This window comes from Rhinoderma darwinii, chromosome 1 (genome assembly GCF_050947455.1).
Source record: "Rhinoderma darwinii isolate aRhiDar2 chromosome 1, aRhiDar2.hap1, whole genome shotgun sequence".
Classification (NCBI taxonomy): Eukaryota; Metazoa; Chordata; class Amphibia; order Anura; family Rhinodermatidae; genus Rhinoderma; species Rhinoderma darwinii.
Genome location: NC_134687.1, coordinates 293,423,660 through 293,449,662, shown reverse-complemented (window position 1 = coordinate 293,449,662; position 26,003 = coordinate 293,423,660). Strand labels below are relative to the sequence as shown.

Below are 26,003 nucleotides of genomic sequence, written 5' to 3'. Positions count from 1 at the left end.
ATTTGGACACACGGCAGTGTTCAGAAGGGCAGGAGCGCCATTTGGCTTTTGGAGTGCAGATTTTGCTTGATTGGTTTCTGGGCGCCATGTCACATTTGCAAAGCCCCTGTGGGACCAAAACAGTGGAACCCCCCAGATATGACCCCATTTTTGGAAACTACACCCCTCAAGTTATTCACCTAGGGGTATAGTGAGCATGTTAACCCAGGTGTTTTGCAGAAATTAGTGTGCACTCGATGTTGTAGAGTGAAAATGGGATTTATTTTTAAAGATATGCCAATATGTGGTGCCCAGCTTGTGCCACCATAACAATACAGCTCTCTAATTATTATGCTGTGTTTCCGGTTTTAGAAACACCCTACATGTGGCCCTAATCTTTTTCCTGGATTATCGACAGGGCTCAGGAGTGAGAAAGTACCATGCGAAATTGAGGCCTAATTTGGCGACTTACAAAGTATTGGTTCACAATTGCAGAGGCTCTGATGTGAAATAATAAAAGAAACCCCTGAGAAGTGACCCCATTTTGGAAACTGAACCCCTCACAGCATTTATTAAGGGGTGTAATGAGCATTTTCACCCACAGGTCTTTTCCATAAATGATTGCGCTGCGGATGGTGCAAAGTAAAAATGTAAATTTTTCCCTAGATATGCTATTTCAGTGGCAAATATGCCATGCCCAGCTTGTGCCACTGGAGACACACACCCCATAAATTGTTAAAAGGGTTCTCCTGGGTATGGCAATGCTATATATGTGGAACTAAACTGCTATTTGGGCACACTGTAGAATTCAGAAGGGAGGTAGCGCCTTTTGGCTTTTGGAGCGTGGATTTTGCTTGGTAGCAGTTTAGTTTGGAGCTTTAGGGTATGTTCACACGCAGTGTTTTCAGACGTAATTCGGGCGTTTTACACCTCAAATTACGCCAGAAAAAACGCCCTTAATACGCCTACAAACATCTGCCCATTGCTTTCAATGGGAATTACGATGTTGTGCTCCCACGAGCCTTTATTTTACGCGCCGCTGTCAAAATATGGCGCGTAAAATTACGGCTCGTCAAAAGAAGTGCAGGACACTTCTTGGGACATTTTTTGGAGGCGTTTTTCATTGACTCTATTGAAAACAGCTCCAAAAACGGCCATAAAAAACGCAGCTAAAAACGCCGCGAAAATCGCGACTGGCTTAAAAAACGTCTGAAAATCAGGAGCTGTTTTCCCTTGAAAACAGCTCCGTATTTTCAGACATTTTTGGTCATTGCGTGTGAACATACCCTTACTGGTATTTTAGTTTATAATGTGGGGGTACATGTAAGCTGGGCAGAGTACATCAGGGGCATAGTCAGGTGGTATAATAATGGGGTAAAAAAACAATGAAATAATCCATATATGTGTTTTGAAGGTGTTCAGGCCGCACTAGGTTTCATATGGGTGCATGCGTAGGGGCCCAACCCGTGTAGTATAAGAAAGAGCGCCTCCACATGCGGCAAGCCGCCATAAATTAAGCGCCATTTCGCAGAACCCAGGATATTACAGTGCCTGATGAAGGTCAGAGATGACCGAAACGTCACACTTAAACTGGCATAATTACGAATATTAAAAAATCTATCTTTGGATAACGACTTTTTGGTGTGCATTGTACCTTTCTTATAATCCATATATGTGTGTTACGCTGTGAAGCAATCCTTTATTCACAGGCCAGTGTCGCACTGATAAATGATGTCCCCTAATTTTAGGGCCTTGATAAATCACCTTTTGAAACAAGAAATGTTCCCCTCGGGCCTACACAACTTCATATTTTTATTTCCTGACATATTGGAGCCTTAACTAATTTATTTTTTCATAGACGTAGTGGTATGAGGACTGTTTTTTGTGGGACGAGCTGTAGTTATTATGGGTACCATTTTGGGGTACGTGCGACTTTTTGATCACTTTTTACCCTTTTTTTGGGAGGCAAGGTGACAAAAAAATACCAATTCTGGCATAGTCTTTTAGTTTTTTTTATACAGCGTTCACCACGCGTCATAAATTACATGTTAACTTTATTCTGTGGGTCAGTACGATTCCGGCGATACCTAATTTATAGCACTTTTTTATGTTTTACAGCTTTTTGCATAATAAAATTGCTTTTGTAAAAATAATGGATTTTTTCTGTCGACAAGTTGTGAGAACCATAACCTTTTCATTATTTAGTCGACGGAGCTGTATGAGGGCTGTTTTTTTGCGGGACAAGCTGTAGTTAGTATTGGTATCAGTTTTGAATACATGCAACTTTTTGGTCACTTTTTATTCCAATTTTTGTAGGGCAAAGTGACCAAAAAAACAACATTGACATTGTGTTTTTTATGCCGTTCACCACTTGGAATAAATAACACAATATTTTTTATAGTTCAGGCCGTTACAGTGATACCAAATATGTATGGTTTACTTTTTTTTTCAATAATAAAGGACTTGATAATGGAAAAAGGGCAATTGTGTTTTATTTTATTACTTGAAACTTTTATTTAACTTTTAACAACTTTTATTTTTACAGTTTTTACACTTTTTTTTTTTAACTTTTCTTTAGTCCCACTAGGGGACTTGAAGGTCCAACTGTCAGATTATTTTTCTAATACTTGTAGTGCAATGGATTAGATCTGTCAGTCATTCACGGACAGCAAGCCAATTAGGCTTCGCCTCCGGACGGGCCTAATCGGCTTCCGTAATAGCAAAGCAGGAGGCCATTGTTAGGCCTCCTGTTGCCAAAGTAGCAGTCGGCAGTCCTGCAATTGCAGGGCAGAGCTGCCGATCTGATGCCAACCACTAAGATGCAGCGATCGCTTTCGATCGCTTCATCTAAGGCTGGATTCACACGAGCATGTTCGGTCCAAAAAGGACGGAACGTATTTCGGCCGCAAGTCCCGGACCAAACACACTGCAGCAAGCCGGGCTCCTAGCATCATAGTTATGTACGACGCTAGAAGTCCCTGCCTCTCCGTGGAACTACTGGAAAATATGATTACAGTACAGGACAGTTGTCCCGCAGCGAGGCAGGGACTCCTAGCGTCGTATATAACTATGATGCTAGGAGCCCAGCTCCCTGCAGTGTGTTCGGTCCGGGACTTGCGGCCAAAATACGTTCCGTCCTTTACGACCAAACATGCCTGTGTGAATCCAGCCTAAGGGGTTAATGGCAGGAATCGGCGCTAGCTCCGGTTCCTAACGTTACAAGTGGCTGACAAATGTCGGGAAGGGGCTAACTACTCTGATATAGGTAAACTATTGCAATGTACTTTGTTTTACTAATAACTAATGGTATTTGTTGTTATCTTGCTAGATATAAAAATATACTTGTTCGATCATGATGTTCTAACGTTATGTTTTGTTGGGTAACTGTAATGTTCTCTTTCTGAATCTAATGTTCCTCACTCAATGAGCACTTATGCACCTGCCCAATAGTTTCTGAAAGTGTTTTAAAATGTTGGCAAGTATGCTTTGACAAACAGTGCTGCCAACATAATCTGTATATATCAGCGTCTGTTTGGCAGCATGATGAGGGGCGTGTACTCATGTAACCATATTCAATTCAATACTGAGGGAAGCAAAACCTTTCTTTAACCCCTTAATGACCAGCCTATTTTAGACCTTAATGACAAAGCTATTTTTTACGATTTTCCATCGTCTCATTCAAAGAGCTATAACTTTTTTATTTTTGCGTCGACATAGCTGTATAAGGTCTTGTTTTTGCGGGACAAGTTGCAATTTTTAATAGCACCATTTTGGGGTACATAGAATTTATTGATTAACTTTTATTAACTTTTTTTTGGGGGGGGGGATAGAAAAAAAACTACAATTTCGCCACACTTTTTTGTGTCCTAAATTGACGCCGTTTACCATGTGGTATAAATAATACAATAACTTTATTCAGCGGGTTGTTGCGATTGCAACGATACCAAATTTATATAGATTTTTCATGTTTTACTACGTTTACACAGTAAAAACACTTTTTTTTTTCAAAATTATTTGTTTTTGTGTTTCCATATTTGAAGAGAGAACTTTTTTGCCGATGCAATTGTATGAGGGTTTTTTTTTTTGCAGGACGACTTGTCATTTTTATTGGTACCATTTTGGATAGATCCGACTTTTTGATCAGTCTTTATCACATTTTTTTTAAGGCAGGATTCAAAGAAAAGACCAATTTTTGCATTGCTTTTTATTTTATTTTTTACGACGTTCACCGTGCGGGTTAAATTATGTAATAACTTTATAGTTGGGGTCGTTATGGACGCGGCAATACCAAATATGTGTAACTTTTTTTACTTTATTTTGTTTTTTAATAAAGCAGTTTGTAAGGGGAAAAATTGGTTTTTTCATCACTTTTTTTTAAAAAACATTTTATTAAACTTTTTTTTTTTACTAGTCCCACTAGGGGACTTAACTATGCGATCGTCCGATCGGATATATAATACACTGCAATACTTCTGTATTGCAGTGTATTATGCCTGTTCGTGTAAAACGGACAGGCATCTCCCAGGCCATGCCTCAGGCATGACCTAGCAGGCATACACTACAGGAAGATCTGGGGGCCTTTATTAGCCCCCCCCCCCCGCTGTCATAGAAGACGCCGGCACCCGGCGATCTTATTGCCGGGTACCGGTGGGATGAGAGCAGGGACATTTAACGGCTCCCTGCTCTGTTTATTTATTCAGATGCAGCGCCGTAAAAAGGCCAATGCATCGGAATAAAGCCTGTTAGTGGCCGCCGTAAAAACACTATAGGGCGGTCACGGGTTAATAGCAGGCTTTATGATATAGCGTGTTACATTCGAGCTGAAAGGTCTGTTCGTCTGAGCAACTTCTTCTGGCTCTGAGGTATTGGCCAATCGAAATATCTTTCTTCCGTGCCGGGGGATGATAGCTCTCCCAGTGAAGGAAACTGTTTGTGGCAGTTTCCTTACGATGAATATTCGTATGGACACTACCACGAGGATCCAGAGAGATGCTCAAATCAAGGAAACTAATTTCCTTGCTATGTATTTCATTGGTGAATTTCATCCCAATATTTTTGTTATTGAGAATAACCATGAAGTCTGAGAAATGAGAACTGTCGCCATCCCAAAAAATCAAAATATCATCAATATACCTCCCCCAAAATAAAATGTGAACTAGTGAAAAACGACAAATCATCATTAAAAACGAAAGTGTCTTCCCACCACCCTAAAAATAAATTGGCATATGTGGGTGCACAAACTGTGCCCGTGGCAGTGCCCTTAATTTGATGGTCGAATTTTCCATCAAAAATAAAATAATTGTGAGTAAGTAAAAATTCCAAAAGTGAAAGGATGAATTTATTATGTGCCTGAAACTGAATACCCTTAGTGTTCAAAAAATATTGTATAGCATTAAGACCTAGGTCGTGTTTAATATTAGTGTAAAGGGATTCGACATCAATACTCACTATCATGGTAGTTTGTGAGACATTAATCTCTTGGATCCTGGTGAGAGTGTCCTTTGTGTAAATAAGAGGGCAGAGCTGTGACAAAGGTTGAAAGAACCTCATCTACATAAAGACTGATCCCCTGTGAAAGGTTGTCATTCCCAGAGACAATAGGTCTACCGGGTACAGGGCGAATGCCCTTGTGTATTTTTGGCAATGCATAGAAGGTGGATATAGTCGGGCTGGGATCTCAGTACCAGAGATGTCAGAAATCAGTGAATATTGTCCCTCGATTTGGGGTTTTGATCGGAAAGGGGCTTGTACGATAGGTGTATGCTTGTCCAATATCGAAGTCTCATGGATTGAGTAGAATATGTCTCTATGGTCCATAAATTATTGGATGACACCTCCACCTATACGGTTTTGGACAGGAATCCTACGGATCATTTCTCATCCGATCCGTATCTTGGTCGAAGCTAAATCACAGGACCTGATTACCTCAGATGAATTCTCAATCCCAGCCCGACTATATCCAAAAAATACACAAGGGCATTCGCCCTGTACCCGGTAGACCTATTGTCTCTGGGAATGACAAACTTACACAGGGGATCAGTCTCTATGTAGATGAGGTTCTTTCACCCTTTGTCATAGCTCTGCCGTCTTATTTACGGGACACAAAGGACACCATCACTAGGATCCAGGATATTCATGTCACCCCAACTACCATGATTGCTAGAATTGACCTTGAGTCTCTATACACGAATATACAACATGAAATTGGTCTCACTGCGGTCACTATTTTTTTGAGTACTAAAGGCACTCAATTTCACATGCACAATAAATTTGTGCTGTCACTTCTCCGGTTTTTGTTAACCCATAATTACTTTATTTTTGACAAAAAATTCTATCATCAGTTGAAAGGCACTGCAATGGGCACAGCCTGTGCCCCCACTTACGCCAACTTATTTTTGGGGTGATGGGAAGACACTTGATTTTTCTGAGGATTTACTTTGTTTCACTTGTCACATTTTATTTTGGGGTAGATATATAGATGACATTTAGATTTTTTGGGATGGGGATTCCCCCACAGTCACTGACTTCATGTCAGTGCTTAATAGCAATCCAATTGGTATGAAATTTACATATGACATACATCATACAGAGATTACATTTCTTGACCTCCGAATTTCCTTGGATCCTAGTGGAGGTGTCCAAACTAATATATCTCTTAAACCTACAGCTACAAATAGCTTTCTACATTGGGATATTCACCATCCCCGCGCTTTCAAGAGGGGTATCCCAATAGGACAATACCTTAGAGCAAAAAGAAACTGCTCTGATGAGCAATCTTTTAAAACTGAATAATAGGGTTTCTACCCGATTGAGAAGTGTCTTGGAACATAACACTATTACTTACAGTTTACCTTATCACCTTAACCACTTTGTTTTTATTTACAATCTAGACAGCGATGTCGTTTTTTCTATTGACCTATATATCTACTTTCTTACATTTACGTATTATTATGGATGTGGCATAATCTAATGCATGAGTTTACATTAATGCTGAATAATTCAGTGTTATTGGAATATCGTAATCCCCTTTGATATTATGTCAAAAACCATCCTTATGGCTTTTACTAATAATCCTGAGTCATGAACTCCGTGCATGCGTAGGAAAAATGGCACGTCTCTGTACTTTCATGCAGTTAGTTACGGATGTGTGCCCGTTGTGCTCATGCACCGTAAGTAGAATTCAATAGGTTCATGAAAACACTCTCCTATTGGTCGATCTGGACGTCCGTCAAAACGGAGAGAGGCTCGACCTCTTTATCTAGACTGGATTGGCCAATATACAGATGATGTTATAGGCCATTGACACAGCATCCTGATTGGCTCAGTTAGATGCCTGTCAGACAAACAGGAAGCTTGTCCTGGTTGTTTGGACCTGATTGGTTGATCTTGTGTCTGTCGTACTCTTCCGGCCGCCATATCATCTTAGAAAATTTGTGGTGGGTGGTCATTAGCTCCAGTACCCCTGAGGACACTGCCTCGTGTAGCGAAACATATCGGGGGGCTTTGAATTTACTTTTAAAATTACGTGCATTTCTGCTGGTTTTCAATAATACACTGTCGATTAGGCTTGGCGTTCTGTAGTCGCTGGCCGTCTTTGGCATTTTGTACTGCTTACTATATAGGCACTATAACCTTACATCAGAAGGCATGTTTACATTTTTAAGCATACATGTAGTTCGTCAGTCTGCTTTAATAGCATAATAAAGTTATTTATTTAATTATTAGGGATAGTTGGGAAATAGGGATATTTTGCCGGTGGCAATTTTGTAAATATAATGTTCCAATGTATCGGGTTCCTTTCTTGTTTTTGTGCAGCTATATGAACTATAGACTCTGACCTGCACCCTGTTGGCCAGCTGCCATACCGCCAAGGCGGTACGGCCCTGTGGGTCTACAAACCCAACGTGACAAAGTGTTTGTTCAGTACAACGGTCCAGCCATCCTTTATACACATGGAGTGGTACACATAAAGCTGCATGAGACAGTCACCAGCCAGTATCCCTGTATGACGGACATGAAGTGCTGTAGGGTGCAAGGAGTGTGAGGGAATCTTATTCTGATGACTAATGGGGCCAAGGAAAGGAGTCAGATTAGGGAATGTTATAGGCCTGTCTAAAAAGATGTGTTTTCAGGGCACGTTTAAAACTGTGGATATTGGGAATTAATCTGATTGTCTGTGGTAGTGCATTCCAGAAGACTGGTGCAGCAAGAGAGAAATCTTGGAGACGGGAGTGCGAGGTTCGGATTATGGAGGATTTTAATCTAAGGTCGTTGGCAGAACGTAGAGCGCGAGTAGACTGGTAGGCAGAGATTAGGGAGGAGATGTAAGGAGGTGAGGCACTGTGGAGAGCTTTGTGGGTGAGAGTAATAAGTTTGAATTTAATTCTGAAGGGGATGGGCAACCAGTGTAGTGATTGGCACAGGGTAGAGGCGTTGATGTAGCATTTGGTCAGAAAGATGAGCCTGGCTGCTGCATTGAGGATAGTTTGGAGAGGGGAGAGTTTAGTGAGGGGAAGACCGATTAGTAATGATTTACAGTAGTCAAGACGTGAGTGAATCAGAGCGACAATGAGAGTTTTTTGCTGTTTCCTCAGTATGAAAAGGGCGGATTCTGGAGATGTTTTTGAGGTGAAAATGACAGGAGCGTGTAAGTGATTGAATTTGAGGAGTAAAGGTAAGATCGGAGTCAAAACTAACCCCGAGACAGCGGGCATGCTGCCCAGGAGTGATGGTAGTGCCACACACTGAGATGGAGACACCATGTTTAGGTAGGTTTGTAGATGGTGGAAATACAAGGAGCTCAGTTATAGAAAGAGTCCGTTTCAGATGGAGAGAGGACATGATGTTAGAGACAGTGGACAAACAATCACTGGTGTTTTGTATTAGAGCAGTGGTGATGTCATGGGAAGAGTAAGAGGCCTATCAGGTGTCATCAGCGTAGAGATGGTACTGGAAGCTAAATTCTTCTGATAGTTTGGTCAATAGGGGCTGTGTAGAGAGAAAAGAGGAGCGGATCTAGGACTGATCCCTGAGGAACCCTGATAGCAAGTGGAAGAGGAGATGAACCTCTTGATAAAATGGGACACTTACAAAGCCACTATTGGGCCACTATTACCCTGGGTGTGACCTCATACAGACATGACTTCTGTCAATATGAAGATTTCATGGTGAAGGAAGTATTAAATGATGTAACGACCTATGATAACAAACCTGCCAACCAAAATAGTTGTCAGTGGGCAAATCTTCAGGGAATGCATTTGAGATTATTAACCCCTTCAGGACACAGCCTGTTTTGGCCTTGTGGACACAGATGATTTTTTCAAATCTGACATGTGTCACTTTATGTGGTAATAACTCCGGAATGCTTTTACCTATCCAAGCGATTCTGAGATTGTTTTCTCGTGACATATTGTACTTTATGTTAGTCAAAAAATTTGGTCGATAAATTCAATATTTATTTGTGAAAAACTTAAAATTTTAGCAAAAATTTGCAAAAATTAGCATTTTTCTAAATTTAAATGTATTTGCTTGTAAAACAGATAGTAATACGACACTAAATCGTTACTAGTTAACATCCCCCATATGTCTACTTTATGTTTGCATCATTTTTTTTCACGTACTTTTATTTTTCTAGGACGTTACGAGGCTTAGAACTTTAGCAGCAATTTCTCATATTTTCAATAAAATTTCAATAGGCCATTTTTTCACGGACCAGTTCAGTTCTGAAGTGGCTTTGAGGGCCTTATATATTAGAAAGTCCCCATAAATCACCCCATTTTGAAAACTGCACCCCTCAAGGTATTCAAAACCACATTCAGAAAGTATTTTAACCCTTTAGGCGTTTCACAGGAATTAAGGCAAAGTAGAGGTGAAATTTACAAATTTCATTTTTTTTTGCCGAAATTCATTTGTAATAAAAAAAAATCTGTAACACAGAAGGTTTTACCAGGGAAACGCAACTCAATATTTATTGCCCAGATTCTGCAGATTTTAGAAATATCCAACATGTGGCCCTAGTGTCCTAATGGACTGAAACACAGGCCGCAGAAGCAAAGGAGCACCTAGTGGATTTTGGGGCCTCCTTTTTTTAGGAATATATTTTAGGCACCATGTCAGGTTTGTAGAGGTCTTGTGGTACCTAAACAGTCGAAACCCCCAAAAAGTGACCCCATTTTGGAAACGACACCCCTCAAGGCATTTTTCTAGGGGTATAGTTAGCATTTTGACCGCACAGTTTTTTTGCAGAATTTAGTGGAATTAGTCTGTGAAGATGAAAATCACCTATTTTTCTGTGGAAACATAGAATGTTTTCATTTTTACAAGGAATAAAGGAGAAAAAGCCGCCCAACATTTGTAAAGCAATTTCTCCCGATTACGACAATACCCCATATGTGGTCGTAAACTGATGTTTGGACCCACAGCAGAGCTCAGGAGGGAAGGAGCGCCTTTTGGATTTTGGAGCGCAGATTTTACTGGATTGGTTTTCAGTGCCATGTCGGGTTTGCAACGCCCCGGAGGGACCAAAACAGTGGAAAGCCCCCAAAATTGACCCTATTTTGGAATCTACACCCCTCAAGGAATTTTTCTAGAGGTATAGTGAGCATTTTGGCCTCTCAGGATCTTTTTTAGAGCTAAGGTGACCAAAAAACAGCGATTTTGGCGCTTTAAATTCTTTATTTATTACAGCGTTCACCGTACGCAATAAATTACGTTTTAATTTATTCTGCCGGTCGGTACGATTACGCCGATACCATATGTGTATAGTTTTTTTAAAGTTTTGCAGCGTTTGCACAATAAAATTACGTTTCTATAAAATAATTTATTTTCTGAGACACGCTATTCTGAGCCGTAACTTTTTTATTTTTTCGTAAAAAAAGCTGTGGGAGGTCATGTTTTTTGCGGGACGGTTTGTAGTTTTTATTGGTACCATTTTGGGGTAAATGCGACTTTTTGATCACTTTTTATTCTATATCTTGGGAGGGGTGGTGACCAAAAAATAGCGATGCTGACAGTTTTCCATTTATTTTGTTTACGGCGCTCACCGTGCGGAAAAATGAACATTATAGTTTCATAGTTTGGGTCGTTACGAATACGGTGATACCAAATATGTGTACTTTTTTTTAACGTTTTCATTTTTTCCCTATAATAAATTACTTATTATAGGAAAACAAAACCTTTTATTTTTACACTTTTCTAAAACATTTTTATTAACTTTTTTTTACTTTTTAAACTTTATATTTTTGTTTATTAACTTTTTTTTTACTTTTTACACTTTATCTTTTTGACCTGCAGCTTTGATCGCTGCTAGAATACATTACACTACCTAGGTAGTGTAACGTATTCCAACTGTCAGTGTGACGTCACAGTCACTCTGACAGTTGGTCTACAAGGATCAGCAGAGGCTGATCCTCATAGGCTGACATACATGGCAGACCCGGAGGCCGTTGCCTGGCCTCCGGATGCCATTACAAGCATCAGCAGCCCCCACAATTGCATGGGGGCTGCTGATGTGTTACAAACCCTGTACATGCGGAGATCGCAATCGAGCCCCGCATGTAACGGCTTAATTGCCGAAATCAGCGGCGATGAGCCGCTGATCGGCAACACTGGAGTCTCAGCTGTCGGGGACAGCTGATCTCCAAGTTCCCGATGCACACCTTGTCGCCGACAGTGTGCATCGAGAACGACACAGTGACTTCCTGTCACTCTGACAGGAAGCCTATCAGGACCAGCCGAAGGTTGGTCCTGATGGGCTTCCGTCCATGGCAGACCCGGAAGCCATTGTTTGGCTTCCATTTGCCATACTAACTATCGGCAGACCCCGCGATTTCGGACCGGGGTCTGCCGATATGCTAGAAACCCCTAAAATTCGGCGATTGCAACCGATCGCCGAATTTAAGGGGTTAATTCGCCGAAATCAGCGGCAAAGGACCGCTGGCCGGCAAGAGGGGAGTGTCAGCTGTCGGCGACTGCTGACCTCCCGGTTCCCGGTGCACATTGTCACCGACAGTGTGCACCGGGAAAAACTCAGTAACTGTTCGTCCTCGTGCGGGAAGCAACCTCCCGCAACGACGGACAGTTACGTCCTCGTGCGGATAGGGGTTAAAGAACAAAACTTAGAAGAAGCTAATTTCTAGAGGTGCGGCAATATTTGCAATGGGTGACAAAAATGGTAAACTCCTAACATACTTATCCCATTCGAAAAGACTATGTGACTCCATCCCCAACATTATCAGTTTGGACTGCAGCACCTTTACTAATCAATCATATTTTAATTAAGAGTTAAAGAGTACTATGTTGATCTGTACAAAAAGAGATCACACAAACCCGACCTGGATGCATCTGCCTCCTAGATCATCTCTCCGTGTGGGGGCTGTCAGAAGACATGACAGGGAAAAATAATTCCCCATCATGTAACTCTGCTACCTGTCAACTGAAAAGTCATCCACCACAGGGTCTTCCCTCTTGACTTTCGTCAGTCTCAGCCTCTTGGTGTCTCATGTAGCTGCTGCTGCCATGATGTGCACTTCCTACCACTGTGCAGTCACTCACAAAATGGTGCTGCACAGTAGTAGGCAATTTGAAGAAACCCCCTCCTGGCTTGTAGCCAAAAATAGGGAGGGGTGTTGAGTGTGGTCACTAGTAGGGTGAGTATCCCTCCCAGATTTACAGCAATTTTGAGTCAGGTTGCTTTGCCTGATTCACCTTGCTGTAATTATAGGAAGTGCCCCCTCTTTTGGCCAACAAATTTAAACTTTACAAATTATTATTGAATTTTTAAGGAAAAAAAAACATTAAAAAAACCATTAAAAAAAAGTAACTTAATAAAAAATGTATTCAATTCTTGACACATTCCCTTTAAATGTTCCGCTATCAGCACTCGAGGTTGCAGAGGTCATTGAGTCTCTCCTTTCTGGCCAAACCCCTGGATTAGACGGACCTCAATAATTGGTACAAATGTCACACAGAAATTCTAGTCCAGTTGCTGATAAATGTCTTTGCAGAGGCCTTTAATCGGTTCAGGACCGGGCTATTTTGAGCCTTCAGGACCAGACATCATTTAGCCATTTTTAGCACGCGTTAGTTAAATTGCTATAACTTTTTTTATTGTTTGGGCTAGCAATGTGAATTTGGCGTTGTTTTTTTCCATAGACAGTTTTTTTTTATAGTTTTTATACACTTCCTTTCTGCTATTTTAGAATTTTTAGGCTAAAAGTTTGAAAATAATACAAAAAAAATAAGCTTTAGTCATTGTCTACCGTAAATTTTAATTTATTACATGTCTATATTAGGGTAATTGAGTCCGGGCTAGCGTTACGACAATGATTGGCGGGGGACACAAAGTTTTTTCTGGGGTGGGTATTTTATGTGTATTATTATAAAAAATTTTTGCACTTTACTTTACTTTTATTTTTTTATTATTATGGTCTGTCCCTCAAAGTTCAGAAAAGACCTTTGGGGGACTTTATATAATTTTTTTCTTTCTTTTACACCATGTTTTTTACAGCTGCACAGCAGCCCCAGTTACAGGGGAAATCAGCCTTCTCATAGTGACTATTATCACTAATAGGTCTGTGCTGGGTCTAGTTAGATCATGTCACATGATCACCGGGACCAATAGGCAGCAGGTGGCCGCTGCCTCTATTCCTATACACAGCGCTCATTGAGCTGTGTAAAAGAGATCGAGAGAAGACAGAAGCAGCGAACATTCAGTCTACGGCGTGGGTTTTAAGGACCCTGACCGCTGGCCGTAAATACACAGCCAGCGGTCGGGAACCTGTTAAATTAGTACCCTTCCACCCTCTATGCGTAAAGCACTTGTGGTCGTATTGTTGAAGCCTGTGAAGAACCCCGTCTGCCCTTCCATTGAGGGGTTCCGTATGAGGTTTCTGTCAGGTAACCCCTCAACGGAACGGCAAACTGAAACCTCAGCTTCTGTTTCCCTCGCCATTGATGTCCATGGTGACGGAAACGTTGCCAAAGGTTTCCGTTTATCAACGATGTGACAGGGTTTCATTGCTCTTGACACAAACAATAGAGCAGTCGACTGCACAATTGATTCCGTTAAAACAACGGAACCCTGTCACAACGGTGACAAATGGAAACCTTTAGCAACGTTTCCTTTACCATGGAGATCAATGGTGAGGAAACAGAAGCTGAGGTTTCAGTTTGCCTTTCTGTTGAGGGGTTACCCGACGGAAACCTCAGACGGAAGGTCAGCAGTGATGTGAACAGGCTCTTACTAATGTTTTTTATTTTTTGTGTTTGTGTTTTTTTTAAAGGTTCGTTCGTTGGACTACGTCGGATTCGAGGACTACTTAGATGACGCCTTTTTTTTATTATCAATAAAATGGTTAATGAGGGTTGTGTGTTTTTTTTTTTATTTCAATAAAATAGTTATATAGGACCAGAGACCTGTGACTTCCAAGCCTTCCTCTGGACTTTTCGTATGGTGTTTGAGGAGCCTCGTCGGGTCTCATGTGCAGCGGCCTCTTTGATTAACCTACGCCAAGGAGACACCTCCATGAGTGAGTACGCCATCCACTTCCGCACCATGGTGGGAGAGCTGTTATGGAGCAATGAGGCCCTGGTGGCAGCATTCTGGCATGGACTGGCTCCTAAAATTAAAGGACGAACTTGCCGCTCGAGACCTGCCCATCTACCCTGGATGACCTCATCCTTCTGTCCGCCCGGATTGATATACGGATCCGAGAACGCCTCCAAGAGGTTCTTCGGGAGGGAGTCCTCCCTAGTGTGGCTCCTACTTTGCAGCAACCCCTGCTGTCCTCAGATGTAGATCATCCTAAGGAGTCTGTGATAATGGACCAGTGTAAGCTATCCACCCAGGAGAGACAACGCAGATGCACTTCTGGACTCTGTCTTTATTGCGTCCTCAGTGGCCATCTTGTGCGCCTGTGTCCCCAAAGATCCCAAAGCCTAGGGTTGCTAGGAATGACAACCATGGGTAGGAAAGGACTTCCGTCTAAATTGTCCATACCTGTGACCATAGTGTCCGGTGAGAGAACGCATCAGGTCTCTGCGTATCTGGACTCTGGATCCGCTGCTAATTTCATCCGTAGAGACCTGGTGGACCTTCTTCAACTACCTACCATTACTCTGGAAAGCCCGTTGACAGTTACTTCACTAAATGGACTACCTCTGCAAGACCCAGTTATAGCTGTGACCAAGCCGCTGAGGCTCCAAGTGGGAGCTCTTCACTCCGAACTCCTGTCGTTCTATGTCCTATCCAAAGCTGTTAACCCTGTGTTGCTGGGCCTGCCTTGGCTCCGACTGCATGCCCCAGTCCTTGACTGAAATTCTGGAGAGGTTCTTCAGTGGGGCCATGAGTGTCAAAGCGGATGCCTGGTGCAGATTCGTTCGGTTCAGCCTTCTCTGCCTCGGTCATTGGCAGGATTGCCGGGTCAGTATGATGCGTTGTCGGACGTCTTCAGCAAGAGGGAGGCGGAGACATTGCCTCCACATCGGGCGTATGACTGCCCTATCGAACTGATTCCTGGTGCATCACTTCCCCATGGTAGGGTATATCCTCTCTCCTTGCCAGAGACTCTGTCCTATCTGAAAGAGAACTTGGAGAGGGGCTTCATACGAAAGTCTTCTTCCCCGGCAGGAGCGGGGTTCTTCTTTGTCAAAAAGAAAGATGGCTCTCTTCGTCCTTGTATTGACTACCGAGGTCTTAACCAGATCACGGTGAAGAATAAATATCCATTGCCACTGATCTCTGAACTGTTTGATCGTATACATGGTGCCAAGATTTTTTCTAAACTAGACCTGCGTGGGGCTTACAACCTAATCCGGATTCGCCAGGGTGATGAATGGAAGACTGCATTTAACACCCGTGATGGACACTATGAGTATCTAGTAATGCCATTCAGCCTATGTAATGCTCCCGCGGTCTTCCAGGAGTTTGTTAATGACATTTTCCGTGAACTCCTCTATGTTTGTGTTGTGGTCTATCTTGATGACATTTTTTCTCCAGATCCTGTGACGCATCAGACACATGTCCGTCAAGTTCTGCTACGGTTAAGGGAGAATCGTCTGTACGCCAAGTTGGAGAAGTGCGTGTTTGACAGAGATGCTCTACCCTTCCTGAGCTACATCGTCTCGAATCGAGGTCTCGAGATGGATCCTGAGAAGGTAAAGTCTGTCCTGGAATGGCCACGCCCTCAAGGCTTGAGGGCCATACAGCGCTTTCTGGGATTCGCCAATTTTTACAGACAGTTTATTCCAAACTTCTCCTCACTGACTTCTCCTATCTCTTACCTCACTAAGAAGGGCATGAACGCCAAGGTGTGGACTCCCGAGGCAGAGTCCGCATTCAATAGCCTGAAGAGTGCCTTCACATCGGCCTCTATCCTCCATCATCCGGATGTCTCTCTGCAGTTCTCATTGGAGGTGGACACATCTTCTGTCGGTGCTGGTGCACTCCTGTTCCAGAGAGGTCCCAAGGGCAAGTCAATGGTATGTGGATATTTCTCTAAGCTCTTCTCTTCCGAAGAACGCCGCTACTCGATTGGGGATCGGGAGTTACTGGCCATCAAATTGGCTCTGGAAGAGTGGAGATATCTACTAGAGGGCGCAGCTCATCCGATCCTAATTTTTACAGACCACAAGAATCTGACCTACCTCCAGACGGCCCAACGGCTGAACCCTCGTCAGGCCAGGTGGTCACTGTTCTTTACCAGGTTCCAGTTTGAGCTCCATTATCGCCCAGCCGTCAAGAATGTGAGGGCCAAAGCCTTGTCCAGGTCTTTCGAGACGGAAGACACCATGGAGATTCCACAATACATTATTGATCTGTCTTGCATTGTCTCTGTCAATCCCCTGCAAGTTGGGGACATTCTTCTAGGGAGGACTTTTGTGTGTCTGGCTGATCGTGGAAGGATCCTCCGCTGGGGACACTCCTCTAGACTGGCAGGTCACGCGGGGGTTTGTAAGACCCAGGATCTGATTGCTCGTCAGTTCTGGTGGCTCACGCTGCCCAAGGACATTATGAACATTGTTTCTTCCTGTTCTGTATGTGCAGCCAACAAGGTCGCTCACTCCAGACCTGCTGGTCTGCTCCAGCCATTGCCTGTGCCCAATGCTCCCTGGCTGCATATAGCTATGGACTTTTCTACGAACCTGCCTCTCTCTGCCGAATGCAGTACTGTCTGGGTGGTGGTGAATCGGTTTTCGAAGATATCCCACTTCGTTCCTCTGACCGGTCTTCCTTCTGCTCCTCAGCTGGCCAAACTATTCATCCAACACATCTTCCACATGCACGTCTTGCCGCAGCATATTGTGTCTGATCGGGGGGTTCAGTTTACCTCAAAGTTTTGGAGAGCCATGTGCGGACTCCTCGGTGTGAAGTTGGACTTTTCCTCAGCCTACCATCCTCAGTCCGATCGAGAGGATCAATCAGATCTTGGAGAACTACCTACGCCACTTCATCTCCAAGCAGCATGATGACTGGGTGCAGCTGCTTCCGTGGGCTGAATTCTCATATAATAATCACACCAGCGAGTCCACAAGGAATACACCGTTCTTCATTGTCTACGGCCAACACCCACGAATTCCTCTCCTGATGCCCGATACTTCCGAGGTACCAGCGGCTGACTCCGCTTTTAGAGACTTCCTGCAGATCTGGCACCAGACTCGATCCTCCATCCTAATGGCAGTCGACCGCATGAAACGGAAGGCTGACACAAGGAGAAGAGAACCTCCTCAATTTCTCCCTTGCAGGAAGGTCTGGCTGTCTTCTAGGAATATCCGACTAAGGGTGCCGTCATGCAAATTTGCTTCCAGGTTCCTCGGACCCTTCAAGATCCTACAGCAGATCAACCATGTCACCTACAAGGTTCGGTTGCCTCCTACCCTCAAGATCCCCAACTCCTTGAATGTCTCCCTCCTGAAGCCGGTGGTTCTGAACCGCTATACCAAAACTCCAAGCCCTGTGGTTGCCTCCAGCGGCCCTTCAGACAACTTTGAGGTTAAGGAGATCTTGGACACCAAAAAAGTGAGAGGAAAGATCTTTTATTTGGTGGATTGGAGGGTGTTTGGTCCTGAAGAGAGGTCCTTGGAGCCAGAGGGGAACCTCAATGCTCCTACTGTTCTGAAAAAGTTTCTCTCTCGCTCTGGTCCCAAGAAGAGGGGGCGTAAGAGGGGGGATACTGTCATGTCCGTGGCTGCGGGCCGTCAGCTCCAATCTCCCCCTGACAGCCGCAGCCACGAGTCGGCAAGCGCTGGCCCCAGCCTCCTTTTCAGGAAACGCCAGCGCTCGCTTCCACTCACCTCAGCCGGATCCCACGCTCGTGCCCGCTCTTAAAGGGGCAGCGCTCGCACCGGACTTTGATGAACATCAGGCCGTGAGTACCCTGGACTATAAGAGGGGTCCAGCCCCCTGCTTTGATGCCTGGGCGTTGTTGTAGTTTGTCTATGCAATGGTCTCCTAGTGTGTTCCTGTTCCCTGCATTTCACACTATCCTGGTCGACTACTGTGCTGAGCCTAAGTCGTGCCGTGCTGTATACCACGCCCGACCTGCTTTACCTCACCTGACGTCTACCTGCTGCCTAGTCCCAGCCGAGCCTGCCTTGCTACTGTCCAAGCTGCCACAGTTACCTATACGAACTATAGACATTGACCAGCGCCCTGTTGGCCAGCTGCCATATTGCAAAGGCGGTACGGCCCAGTGGGTCCACAGACCCCGTCGTGACAGTTGGTATCCACGTGTAATAAGGTATACAATGCCCTTTGTTTTACAGTTAATGTAGGACCTATTCTCAAAGATCTCGCCAGTCTTCAAACTTTTGAAGTTTTTACTACATAAAATGGAACCGCATGCCCTGCAAGAGCCACATCTAAAAGGTTCCTTTAAGACCGCTATTCAACCAGGTAGTTGGTTTGACCTGTGGATTGTGGTGACTAAGTATAAGCCAATCTCTCAAGTTATGTCCCCTTGTGTATGTAATCATAGGAGACTCCCCTACCAGACCACCCACATCTGGGTCAGCTCTCAAAATCCCCCAGTATCGTTGTAGGATTTCCCTGATCTCTCTATTGGTGGAATCAAATGCTCCTATGACCCGGATACACTCTTCTTCTGATTTCTTGGGATTAGGATTAAGTAGGTCATTTCTGTTACCAAGGGCATTTTGATACGCCACTTTCAAGACCCCCTGGGGAGATCCCCTACGTTTGAACCTCTCTTTCAGTTCCGATGCAGAGGTTTTGAAGTCAGAAATGGTTGAACAGTTTCTACGCGCGTTAAGATATTGACCCTTGGGTATCCCTCGCCTTAGAGTCATCGGATGCCAGCTTTCCCACCGTAAAAGACTGTTCGTAGCAGTCTTCCTACGATACATATTTGTTTGAATAGCTCCTGAGACTGTCTTGGAAATCATCATATCAAGAAATGTGATCTTGACCTGATGTGAGCTCCGCTCCGGCAGCACTGATCAAGCCGTATTAGCGCTGTTTTACACAGCTCCTTCGCAGCCAAAAAAGCCCGGTAATGTGCAGTATGACCCGGACCAACAAATCAAAGCCTCGGGGACCGGCGACTCCAGCTCCTTCACAAACTATACCGGAGATCTTCCGTACCACGAGGCAATCCATCATGGCCGACCCGGCTGCAGCTCAGGTCAGTGAGAGTTCATCAGCGGCAGAAACATCCCTGCCGCCCTCACCTTCAGCGACCACTACTCACACTGACACTGATGAGTTATTCAGGAATATTGCAGCATTGTTCCGAACAGAACTAACACAGGCGGTGGCCGAATTTTCCCGCCAAATACATGAAGTGGGCCAACGAGTCTCTGACATGGAGACCCGAGCCGATGACATGGCGGATGCCCTGGAGACGGACCGCAGAGATATCGAAACACACACAGCACAGTTGGAGGCACTGGAATTGAAATTAGAAGATCTTGAGAATAGGTCCCGGAGAGGAAATCTGCGTGTCAGAGGCCTACCGGAAACCGTTACAGAACTGGAACCCACTCTCACCACGCTGTTACGTACCCTCGTAGCTCAAGCTGCCATTGATTTATTTCGGATGGATAGGGTTCACAGAGCCCTGACGCGACCACGCAACCAAGATCTACCACGTGATGTGATACTGAAGTTTCATTATCCAGAGGCAAGAGATCGGATCCTAATGGCGGCACGGAATCTCTCACCCCTACCGGGAATGCCACCCTCAGTCCACTTGTATGCGGACTTGGCACCTTCTACACTCCAACGTCGAAGAGAAATGCGAGACATCACTCAAGCGTTACAGACGGCCCAGGTCCGTTACCGATGGGGATTCCGCTTTTCGCTTAATTTTCAGGTCAACAACAGAACCTATGTGGTTAAATCGCCGGCAGAGGGTCGAGAGGCCTTGCATTGTGCTGGACTTCCATTGGTTCCTGTCTCAGCCCTTCCTCCCAGATCTCAACGACCGACTAGGACCTGGACGCCCGGGCCAAGAACCTCAAACTCCACTACTAGGCTGCCCGATCCCCGGGGACTAGGAGGACACAATGTATAAGGATCCCCGCCTGATATCCAGATGAGTATCATGCCCTATGGGGAACCAAATTATTTCTAAATGCTCCGCCTTATCTAGGCTATCATCGCTATTTCTTGTACCAAGGAACTTTCCGGCTAGATCCTATCATCAGGCTTAGTGCTGCTGGCCACCATGCTGGCCCCCTTTTTTGTGAGAATTGCTGTAGCAGAGATGTGCACGCCAGGAGGTGCTACCTGTCTGCGGAATACTCCACAGAATAGTTGGACACTTGTCCATTGTTTTTTGTTTAACCTGTTTATCTCGCTCTCTATGCCATACACAAGCCTATATGCGAAAAGTACCAGTCACTTACTCCCGCTACACTGTATGCCTAGTAATTTTCTGCTTTGTGTAACTGCCGAGCGTATGCCACTTCCTTCCTTGTATTATGTGTAGAGTACTAAGTCATAATGTGAGGGGATTCAATTCACCGCAAAAAAGGAGAAAAGCATTTCTCTCTTATGTTAAGCATAACCCCGATGTTATTTGTTTGCAGGAATCCCATTTCACACCTACGTCTCATCCTAAATTCTTCCATCCCCGGTATACTACATTTTACTCTGCTACATTTCCCTCTAAATCACGTGGAGTGATCACCTTAATTAAGAATAATCTTCCTATTCAGGTCACTGAGTCTATAGTAGACCCCCAGGGCAGATTTGTGATCATACTAGGTGTTTTATATGATAAAGTCCTATGTATAGTGAATTCTTACGCTCCAAATGAAGACCCACTTCCGTTTTTTGACGGGTTACATGACACCTTACTCACTCTACAGTACCAACACTTAATATGGAGTGGGGATTTTAATTTTGTGATGAACACTACACTAGACCGTTCCTCGCCCGCCCCCTGTAGACGCACGCGTACTCAGGCGGCTTTGATCAATAAAATTCTGGGCTCGCTTTCTATTGCAGACACTTGGAGAGAATATAATGGGGCGCAACGGGGTTATACATACTTCTCTCCGGCACATCGTCTATACACCCGGATCGACATGATCCTGACTTCAACTAACTCCCTCCCCTTGTTGGCCTACTCTAGACATATCCTGTCGGCCTGGTCGGATCATGATATAGTTCTAGCTGAATTTGACTTTTCCAAACGAGGTGCCATGCCCTTCTCCTGGAGGCTCAATGAGTCACTCTTATCTAACCCTACGGTTCAGCTCCAGATTCAGACTGAACTCTCTCAGTACTTTGTGGACAACTCCACTCCTGATGTTAACTCACATACTGTGTGGCTTGCCCATAAAGCATTTATAAGGGGCAGGATAATAGCAATGGCTTCTCGTTGTAAAAAAGAACGGTCTCAGGCTCAAAATGCTCTTGAAGCTAAACTGGCCCGACTGGTGGCGGCCAATCAACGAAGTCCTTCCTTGTATCTCATTCGTGCTATTAAAGACGCTAAGTTCCAGATTGATATGTTACTGACCAATAAGACAGAAAAAGCCCTTAGATGGACTCAATCAAAATATTATAAATGGGCCAATAAAACAGATAAACTTATGGCCCAACAGCTTAAGGCTCGGCAGCGAATCAATCAGGTGTTTCGTATCCAATCACGCCCGGGACAGGCCACCTCTAACCCGGACCGTATTCATGAGGTCTTTACCAAGTTCTACCAAACTTTATATGCTAACCCTTCTCCCCCTCCTGAGGCTGCGGTGAGGGATTTCTTAGCTTCTGTCAACATCCCTCAACTTTCCGAAACGGAGATTGAATTTTTAAATGCTGAGATTTCGAGCGATGAGGTAGAGGACACTATTAAAGAGTTGAAATTGGGGAAGGCCCCGGGACACGATGGATTCACGGCCTTATACTACAAAAAATTCTCTCAGCAGTTAGTCCCGCATATAGTAAGCTTTTGTACAGACCTGATGAAGGGTCGGCCCATGCCTACTGAATTTCTCTCCGCCATGATTACAGTTATTCCCAAACCTAACAAGGACCCCTTGATGGCAGGTAATTACAGACCGATATCGTTACTTAACCTAGACACTAAAATATTTACTTCTATTCTAGCCAAACGGTTGAACAGGTTTATATCTCAATTAATTCATAGAGATCAAGTAGGATTCATTCCAGGACGGGAAGCACCTGATAATGTTAGGAAAATCCTCAATACTATACATTCAGCCAATGTCACTAAATCCAAGATGGTCCTTCTAGCATTAGACATCGAAAAGGCTTTTGATAGCCTTTCCTGGGAATACCTATTTAAAGTATTAGAAAAGGTGGGGATTGGGGGTCCCTTTCTTCGGGCTGTCAAGACAATATTCCACAACCCTGAGGCACACCTTAAACTACCAACTACCACACTTCATCCTATACATATCCGGAGAGGTACTAGACAGGGCTGTCCCCTATCGCCAGCTTTATTTGCACTCGCTATGGAGCCATTAGCGGAACTCATTAGATGTAATCCAAATATTACGGGACCGAAGGTTGGAAAAGGGGAACAAAAGATAAGACTCTTTGCTGATGACCTCATCCTCACGCTCACTAAACCGTTGACTTCCCTCCCGAATCTGATAGCGGCTCTCGGCTCCTTCTCCGCAGTCTCGGGATTACGTGTGAATCAATCTAAATCGGAGGCCCTGTATTGTAACGTTCCACCTTCCCTGCAAAAACTAATAGAAATAAATTTTGGCTTCCACACCCAAACGCATTACCTCCCCTACTTGTGCATAGCTTTGACCCCCTCCCTTGATACAATGTACAAATACAATTATCCACCGGTATTTAAGACTATTAGGGCTGATATGGCAAAGTGGACTAAACTACCGATCTCTTGGGTGGGTAGAATTAATACGATCAAAATGGTGACCCTTCCCAGATTACTCTATTTATTTAGAACCCTTCCTATCCCCCTTCAGAAAGGTGATCTGCAACTCCTCCAGAAAGACATTTTTAAATTTATTTGGAACAATAAACGCCCCAGAATAGCGACACGTGTCATGATGTATCATAAAAGAGTGGGGGGGCTTTCGGTTCCCAATATGCTACACTACTACAAGGCGCCTAGGGTTGCTCAACTGTTACTAACGCATCTCCCGCCAGATAGGGCACCGGTGTGGGTCTCATTGGAGGCGGCTCAAATTACACCTTATTCATGGGGCGCATTGCTGTGGATGGTATCTTCCCTTCCGACTACGTTAAAGAATATCTCCCTTCTATCATATCACTCCCTCATTCTGTGGCGATCAGTTAGATTTCGACATGGGCTGCAGTCCCGATGCTCCCCGCTGCTTTCTATGATTAGAAATCCGGGGTTTCCCTCGGGCCTTCAGAGTTCAAGCTATCGCTGGTGGTATTCCAAAAACCTAACAAAAGTTCATGACTTCATTAGGGCTGAACATCTGATATCATATGCGCAATTCAATGAGGCCCATACCCCCCCTGCCCATGAGCAGTATAGGGCTATCCAGATGTTTTCTTTTTTGCGCAAATTAATTCATGCCCAAACTAAAATGACATACACCCTTTTGGAAAGAATATTAATCTTCTCGCCCTCTCGACAGGGTTTGTTATCTATGGTATATAGTATTTTTAATACCCCACACCCCGATAGCAAATTACCGTATATGTTGAAGTGGGAGGAGGACATGGGTTCCGCGTTCTCACCTGCACAGTGGAGACAATGCTGTGACACTATTGGAAAGGGTAGCTGGCAGGTATCCTTGGTTGAGACGTCCACGAAGTTGTTACATAGAGCATACTACGTCCCGGCAAAGCTCCACGCCATATATCCAACGGTTTCGGCCGAGTGTTTTAGAGGATGTGCCTTGGATGGTACTATGTACCATACATGGTGGTCGTGCCCACGAGTCTCAATTTTTTGGTCGGGTATCTGTACTTTGATCTCTAATATCTGCCAGTTTACCGTCCCAAAACGGCTTCCTACATGTCTACTAGGAGCCACTCCTTCCAGAATGCTGTGAGAACTGATTCACTCCACCTTTATCGTACGGTGTGGGACCCATGGCTCTCCTCCCTTCATTCACCCGACTTTCGGTATACTATTACACTATAATTTGTGGTCCAATAATGTGGCACTAGGCTCGCTCTACAGTCATATGACTGATATGTACAATTTTATGGCTCAGTTGGTTGGTTTATATTTTCCCACCCTATGTCCCTCCAAATCCCTTATTTCCCTGTAAATGTCCCCCTGTTTGATACAAGCACTTATACCAATATATACCTTTTGAAACTAAGAAATGTGATCTTATTCTCATGGATTTCTGAGGTAAAAAATAAACCCAGGTCATTAACATTAAGGATGCCAACAAACTCTTCAAATTCATCCTTTGTTCCTGTCCAAAGGATCAGAACATCTGATCCATAAAAGGATACAAGATGTGCATTTTTCCATTATTTCACTGAAGACAACCTCTTTTTCCCACCAGCCACGTGGATGCCAGCTACAATATGTCGGTAAAACAAGTAGGGAATTCAGGAGAAGGATTCGTGACCATGTGGGAGATATTAGGAGAAAAGACGACATCCCGGTGTCACGCCATGTGTGGGAATGTCATAAGGGGGATGCAATGGCCCTTAAATTTCAAGGAGCTCAACAAATTAGACCGTCAGTGAGAGGTGGAAAACTGGATAAGAAGATTTTGCAGGAGGAAGCACAATGGATTTTTCGTATGCAGACTATTAATCCTTCTGGTCTGAATGAGCAAATTTCATATTCTTGCTTCCTCTGATTCGACATCACAATCGAGTGTTTTTGACCCCCTATATTTTTATAACATGTACAGTGGGTACACTGTTATATCCCTGTATTATTTCTGGGATTTTGTACCAATTGTACCCTGGCTTTTAGCTCAAATTGGTTTGTCTTGCCTGGCTGAAATTGACAAGTACGCGTGGCAGGGGACAAGCAGGGACGGACTTTGATTCCCAGTGGTTTGATGCTACTTGTACCGGGTACTTTGTAAGACCACACTAAAACCACTTTATCTCCTATATCCTACACTATCATCCTTTAAATTCAGGATCCAGTTTGGTTTCTGTCTCGTCCGGCCGACTTTGTATATATGTTTTTGGCTGACATGGGACAAGGAATATGTAGTACTATGGATTTTGTTTTTGCAATGTTTACATTCTGTGTTGATCAGAGTGTGAATATGAAGCCGCCTGGAGCTCCCCAGGGTTACTAGGGACGCTTAGGTCATTCGGGAGTTCTGTTTGTCTGTCGCAACGGAGGCTCGCCGCCATCCGGGACGTCAGAAATGCCATGCTGATTGCGGATTGGTGGCCTGCCGAAATTACGTCAATAGAGAAGAGGGCTGAAGCTTTTACATATTCGGCGTCTCCTCGGCGCGAGCGCAGCCATTACGTTCAGAGTTGTGCACACGCCGGGAGGTTGAATGAGCACAGAAACAGTGCTAACCGGCCGAAATACTAATCATAATATAATTCCTGACTAGTTTGCCCGTTCAGGACGCAGCCCCATTTTTCA

At 44.1% G+C, this 26,003-nt stretch overlaps 1 protein-coding gene across 1 annotated transcript in view; it reads right to left on the bottom strand.

Moving 5' to 3' along the window:
• The window catches only part of FSTL3 (follistatin like 3), a 186,054-nt gene that overhangs the window by 121,041 nt on the left and 39,010 nt on the right, over nucleotides 1-26,003 (bottom strand). The gene's annotated exons all lie outside the window — the stretch shown is intronic.